The sequence below is a fragment of the Humulus lupulus genome, chromosome 1 (genome assembly GCF_963169125.1).
Source record: "Humulus lupulus chromosome 1, drHumLupu1.1, whole genome shotgun sequence".
NCBI classification, from domain to species: Eukaryota; Viridiplantae; Streptophyta; class Magnoliopsida; order Rosales; family Cannabaceae; genus Humulus; species Humulus lupulus.
In genome coordinates, this window is record NC_084793.1 from 252155706 (window position 1) to 252163789 (window position 8084).

The following is an 8084-nucleotide window of genomic DNA, read 5'->3' on the forward strand; positions in this document are numbered from 1 at the left end:
TCACCACCAACTATGTGTTGAATAAACTCAACTATGGTCTGACGCAGCTCATGAATGAGCTTCAGACTTTTGAGTCTATCATGGGTGGAGCAAGTAAGGGAGGAGAAAAGAAGACAACTACTACTACTGCTTCTGATCCAACTAAGGCTGAAGCTAACCAAGCTTCATCTTTAAAAGCTGGAAACAAGAGGAAAGGTGGACAAAACAACAACCCCAAGCCTGCAAAGGCTGCAAAGACGAGTGCACAACCAAGTGCACAAGCGCCTAAGGGGAAGAACAAGAAAAACAAGAAAGGTAAAGGTAAGTGTTTTCACTGAAAATTGAAAGGGCATTGGAAACAGGATTGCCCCAAGTTTCTAGTAGCTAAAAACAAAGGTAATGATTATAGTTCATTTATCTTAGAAACATGTGTTTTAGAGAATGATAAATCTGTTTGGATTATTGATTATGGATCTACCAACCATGTTTGCAACTCTTTATAGCTTCTTGAATAGTGGGAGGAAGTGAACGAAGGCGGCTTAAAGCTTAGAGTTGGGAATAGAGCGTTCGTTGCGGTCCAAGCTAGAGGAAGAACTCGTCTGAAGTTCGGAAATAAATTTTTAATTTTAAATGATGTATTTTTATTTCGGATTTTAGTAGAAATTTAATTTCAGTTTCCATGTTGCAATTAGAATGATTTGTTATGACTTTCACAAGTTTTAATATATCTATTTCTTTCAATGGATCACAATTGTGTATTGCATGTTTGGAAAACGGGCTTTATATTCTGCGACCTAATGAACCCCTCGCTAATAATGATTTATTCAAAATAGCTAAACCTAGGACCAATAAACGTCAAAAGACCAATAACGATAATATGACGTATTTATGGCACTTGAAACTAGGTCACATTGGCTATGATAGGATTTAAAGACTTACAAAGGACGGACCTTGAGGGAATTCACCTTAGGTGAATTACCTGTCTGTGAATCTTGTCTAGAAGGCAAACTGACCAAGCATCCATTCTCTGCAAAGAGTGATAGGGCCAAAGAACTACTTGGTCTTGTGCATTCAGATGTTTGTGGACCTTTGAATGTACAAGCCATGGGTGGTTTTGAGTATTTCGTCACTTTCATTGACGATTACTCTAGATACTCATGTCTTTACCTAATGCATAGTAAATCAATATCATTTTCAAAGTTTCAGGAATTCCTAGTAATGGCTCAGAACCAATTAGGTAAAACGTTAAAGATCTTGCGATCTGATAGGGGTGGAGAATATTTGGATATGCAGCTCCAAGATCATTTAACTGAACTTGGGATTTTATCATAACTTACTGCCCCAGGTACTCCGCAACAAAATGGTGTAGCGGAACGCCGGAACAGAACTTTATTGGAAATGGTTAGATGCATGCTTAGTTACTTAATGTTAGAGAATATATATTATTGCTGAATGGAATTATGGAAAAACCAAACACAACTCTATGCAAAAATACAATGGACAAGATAATATTGCTTAAATGAATATTACAACTCAATTGCTCAAAATACAAGTAAATAGAAAGATGTAGAAGAAGAAGATTACAAACTCAATACTATAACAATACAAGTAAATAAGATCAACAAGATCAAAAGAATGAAAACACAATCAAACTCTCACACAACCAAAGTGTAGAGTAGTGGGGATCACCAACTTGAACAAGGTTCAAGACCTTTGTCCAAAAGCTTATTTCCCCCTATTCTCTAAGCACTAAGGGATCTCTCAAGGAAATATCTCTCTTGAATAATCAAGCCTCAAGGTGTATTTTTCAGCAAAAGTGCTTTGTGGATGAAAAATGGTGTGTCATACAAGTGAGCATTAGGCTCCTATTTATAGAGTTTGAGATACCCTTTGGATTTCAAATTCCACCAACCCCATGGCTGTTACCAATGTTTAATTGGATTAATATGGAATTAAAATTGAGATTTGGGAGTTATTTGGGTTTTTAGAACCGTTCAACACATTTGGAAAAAACTGAAAATTTGGCCTGAAATGCACCTGTGGCTGCGGCCACCATCATTTAGTGGCCGTGGCCACAGCCCATTTTCAGCACTTGAAAATGTGTTGTTTTTCCAAATGGTTCCAAACCCTCCCAAATGATTTTGTAACTCCCAAAACACATTATTGAGGTTAAAATCATATCTCCAACAGCCATATTTCATAATGGCTTTATGAAATCCAATCTCAAATGTGTAACATATAATATACACATTATTGGGTAATATTTGGGAGTTACAAATTTGTAACTGATTTTGTAACTCCAAAATATGTCACATTTGAGCACAGACATGTGTCCAATTTTGTGACTCTCAATAATATGTTACAAGGTGTGACAAATCACATTTTGTCACATTATTTAATCTAATATTATATTATATGAAATAATATAACATTCCCCTACTAGATTAAATAATCACTTTTTGTAACACTTATTTAATCAATCAAACATTATATTAAAATATAATATTCCCCCACTTGATTAAATAATCACTCTCTATAGAAACCTTTGCATTGGTGCATAAATTAAAATGTCTTTCGACTTGAATTTTACTTTAGTGTAATTATCACAAAGTTTGTTGAAATTTTGGTTGCCGAAGCATTGAACCACTATCCCTTGATAACAAACTGGTGATAACACACACACCTTTGCTATGTTCACTTGAGACCTCAATGTCTCGCTTTTGCACCGTTAATGGCCATGTGCACATTCCATTCATAGACTTTTCTTGAGAATGACTCCCAATTCTCATGAGGGGTGGCACCACCCCTAGGTCTATATAGGAAGAACTCTTACAGTATTTTGTTACCCTAAAATACTTGTCTTTTCAAGACTGAGTTCTATTAAAAAACCTTTCGGTTTTAACCCTCATTTTGGTAACACACTAGTACTCATATCTCAGATGGGACAAAATTTGAGTACTACTATCTATTCACTTGATTGACTTGTTATTACCTATTGAACCTAATACTAGTTTGGTTACTAGTATTAAGATAGGTTACCATCAACCGTGAATCTCTTTAGGGAGTCTAAGTCCCACCCCTTGAAATGTAGAAATGATTCCATTCGAATTATTTCTTTTCTCATGTATGCATACTTAGACACTCTCATTATTTTATTCAAACTTTGTTTCTAGCCATAGTTTGATTAAAATAGTTACCCCTTTAAATTAGTGATTTTGACCATAGTCAACACCCCCACTATTTTATAGTTTAATATCCAAGATAAACATTTGAATATTAATTCTAGAAACCTCTTTGTTTCTAAAATTCTCCTTTATGTTTTAAATTGATTCCTTCTTGAATCAAAATATTACAAACAGTAACTTTAGACACCAAGCATGTCTAGATCTATCCATTCTATACACATATAACAAATGTGATTTAAAATGTGGAATTCCAAATCACCTATTTGATAGGATGACCAAATTAATCAATTGATTAACAACAAAATAAATTGATTAATATTGGAGCATCACCCCCACATTTCTGTAATGCCCCAAATTTCCTAATAAGGTTTAGGACCTTGATTAGGAGGCCGGGAGGGCCATAATTGATTTAATATGTTATAAAATGAATATATGCATGTAAATGTGAATTATGTTATTATATGATGATAAATGCATGCATATGGGTGTACTTATAATGATAAGGGCATTTTGATAATTTGGCCTATTGGGTGCATATTGAAATCTGTGAATGAGATTTTATTATTATGGGGATATATTCAAGCTATTTGGCATGAGACGATCATAGATTATGAGTTAGCGGTTTTATCATAATGGGGTCAACTTTGGGGTAATAGGAATGTTTATTTGGTGATAGATTGGGAATATTTGAGATCAGGGTGAAATTCTGGAAGTTTTGACTATAATGTCCCCGGGGGTGATTTCGGGACCCCGAGCACTAGGTTTTATTTGAGGTTACTTAAGCTTGAAGTAGCTTGACAGATAAGAACGTACGTTAGAAACTTCTCGTTCTCTCTCAGAACAGACCATTTTACCGTTTGAGCCTTTTTGAGGAAATCTTGAGTTCTAGGAGTCGGAATCAAGCGAGGGTCGAGGCATAGCGATCCTAGGAAATATTAGAAGCTTCTTAACCAAAGGATTTGATGAGAAACAACCCAATCGAAGGTAATCTAAGTTTGAAGTTTTAAGTTTTTAAAGTTTTTAAGCTTAGAATTGGACTTTGTTAATTGTTGAGTTTTTGGTTGGTTTGAACTTTGGGGTTTGAGGGTTTTGGAGTATTGGGAAGCTTGGGAACTTTGATTTGATGATTGGGGAATGTTTGGGTATGTTTTTGGAAGATTTGGAGTGTTTAAAACGCATTTGGGAATGGCCCAGGGTTGGGGGCTGCGGCCCTGTTCTTGTGCGCCGCGGCCCTAGTTCGAAGAAGCAGGTGTCAGGAAGTTACCCTTGTTGGGCGCTGCGGCCCTTGATGGAGGGCGCCGCGGCCCTTGCCTCAGATAACCCTGGGGGCCGCGGCCCAAGGTGCTAGGGCCGCAGCCCTTGCCCTGTTTTCACCCCGTTTGCTCGTTTTGACCCCGGGAACTTAGCAATGGGCCCCGGGAGTGTCCCTACTATTTGGATTAGTTTGGATTGATCTCTTGGGGTCTAGATATTGGTGTGTAACCTTTGATTATCATGTTATTAATGGTATTCCATATATGGTTATGATTAGGTGACCGCTAAGGACTTAAAGGTTGATCGTTCTCAAGGATCGTTCTTATATTGGTACTAGCTCGAATCTGAGGTAAGAAAACTGCACCCTGTGTACATGTGACATGCATGGCTATCATTGAAGCATGTTGGTTGATTATTGAGTATGACATGCATGGTTATTATTGATGCATGTTGGATGTTTAAATGTAAATGTTGATAGCATAATGAATGCTTGCCAATCTTGCCCATTTGCATATGACTGTTGTTGAGGCATGCTTGAGGATTAAGTGAGATGCATGTGATGCACGAGAAACATGTGATTAGGGCATGCCATGAATGATGGATATGAGATTGGCCAGAGCTTGAGTCTCTGAATTTGTGCATGATTATGATTATGCCAGAAACTGTTTAGTAAGCATGCTGAATGCCCTATTCTTGGATAACTGGCATATGATATATGTTGATAGCATTGCTTACTTGTGTATGGTACTAACTAATTAGTCAGAATCGACAAAAGTGTTAGTATCAGCTGTGAGGCTGTGACTTATTTGTCAGGCTCGGCAGTGTTACTAGACACAGGTCAGGAAGCGCTGACTTATTTGTCAGAACGGCCTTAGCGTGTATCACGCAGGCCAACAGAGATTAGATCTAATCGACTACTAGCATTGAATGAGTCAAGGAGCATTAATGCCTGACCGACCCTGAGGGTCAATGAACAAAAAGAGCCTGGAGGCTAGTGGCTTAACTAGCAGCCACTCTCCCGCTACAAAACAGAGCCTGGAGGCTAGTGGCTTACCTAACAGCCACTTTCCTGCTAGACAAGAGAGCTTGGAGGCTAGTGGCTTACCTAACAGCCACTCTCCCGCTAGAAAACAGAGCTTGGAGGCTAGTGGCTTACTTAGCAGCCACTCTCCCGCTAGAATCATGTGATGATCACCCATTGGTTTGAAAGCTTTATGTTCAGTGTGATTATAATGATAATCATTTGATAATGTTTATGAAAAGTGTTATGTTTTCTTGCTGGGCTTCGGCTCACGGGTGCTATGTGGTGCAGGTAAAGGCAAGAGGAAGCTGGACCATCCTTGAGTTGGAGAGCTTAGGTGATGACGTGTACATATGCAGCTGATCGACCGCCACGGCCGAGGTTTAAAGTGGAACTAGGGTTGAACCCTGTTTTGCCGCTTAGAACGGCTTGTAGTAAATATTTTCTGTACTAAACTCTGAGTTGTATTTTTGGGATCCCAATGTATATATTAAACGTTCTAATGAAACTTTACAACATAACCAAAGTGTTTAAACCCTAAACCGCTAATCATACTTAGATCACGTTTTGGCCAAATGACTCGGTTAGCGAGTTTAGCACTATTTACAAGGCACACCGTAACGGTCCCAGGAGTTGGGGCGTTACAATTTCTCACATAATGATAATAAAATATCACTTTAAAATAGAAATCTCTTCATTTCTATTAAGTCATTTATCCTCCAAGATAAATCTATGTTTCTCAATGTTCACCATGAGTCCTCTATGCCACATGATAAACTCTCAAGATAAAACCTCAATGTTTATCTTGATTTATTTACTTGCTAAAGTAAGAAACACTTATTTGAAAGTAACTTTCACTTGGTTGCTTTCTTTTATATATTTCACAAAATAAAATGTGAACACAAATGTAATGTGAGAATTTCTTAAACAAATAATCACACAATTTCATTTTTTTAGTTGTCTAAATAATCTCAAAATCGCTTAAACAACTTTTGTGTATTTCTTAAGAGTCTCTTTGAGATTCTTTTGAAGACATCCATTGATTTTCTCATCAAAATCAAAATGAAGATGTCAATTTTTAAACACTTTAAATTAAAGAAAATAAACTCTCATTGATTTATTTAAACACTTTGATTTCTTATGTTTTTGTTTAAAATTATTTCCTCATTGAGATTAATTTAAAAATATCACCATCTTTAACCAAAATGAATAAAGTTCTCTTTTATTCACCATTGGTGTAAAGATTCAAAATTGCTTCTCCAATTTTGAAATGTCTCCTCATTGAATATTTAAGAATTATTGTCACTAAATAATTCTCAAATATATTTCATTTGACCACACTCTAGACTATAAGTCTATTGGGTCAACATGTCATCCCATAATTTTTTAATCCACCTTGATCCATTTTTCTTGCAATGGCAAGACACAACCATTAAAAGATGTAACCCCCTTACGTTCATCTTTTCTTATCTCATAAAATGAGATGGTCAACACTTAAATGAGAAATTTAATTTCTCAAATAATTCTCTTTATTTACCAAATAAATGGTAACTCATCACATTTCAATAATATATGATAAACATATTTACATTATTATCACCTTAATAATCATATTATATGACATATCATAATAATCATGATAATTCTCATGTATAAATCAATATACATTTATATATTAACATAATTATGTCTCTAAGAAATTTCACACAATTTGTCAATATATATATCCATCATATTAGCATGGATTGTTAATCTCATAATAATATTGTATATCACAAATATCATACAATAATTCACATATCCACATATTGATATATTCTATTGATTCACAAAATCAATAAATAGGCATGTCATATAAAACTCATAAAATTGTCATCTTAATAATTTATCATTATCTCATAATAAGACAATTCTATAACATACTAGCATATTACCCAATAATCTACTAGATTGTTTACACATTAATCACATATAACAAAAACTCAAGGTATTATATTATCTTCTAATCTAACCACTAAAAAACAAAGAAGATTAGAAAACAATGAACCTCATTTATAAAATGTTCTTCTTCTCATTTCTATCACTATATGAAAACCATTAGATCTTCTAAGAAAACAAAAGAAGAACATTACCTTATCTTACCATCATTTCAAAGTTGGATCCTCACAAGATCTCTATGGTTTCTTCTTCCATTGAAAAGGAAATTAAGCTTTTGATTGTTAGAGAATATATATTATTGGTCAATGGAATTATGGAAAAACCAAACACAACTCTATGCAAAAATACAATGGACAAGATAATATTGCTTAAATGAATATTACAACTCAATTGCTCAAAATACAAGTAAATAGAAAGATGTAGAAGAAGAGGATTACAAACTCAATACTATAACAATACAAGTAAATAAGATCAACAAGATCAAAAGAATGAAAACACAAACAAATTCTCACACAACCAAAGTGTAGAGTAGTGGGGATCACCAACTTGAACAAGGTTCAAGACCTTTGTCCAAAAGCTTATTTCCCCCTATTCTCTAAGCACTAAGGGATCTCTCAAGGAAATAGCTCTCTGGAATAATCAAGCCTCAAGGTGTATTTTTCAGCAAAAGTGCTTTGTGGATGAAAAATGGTGTGTCATACAAGTGA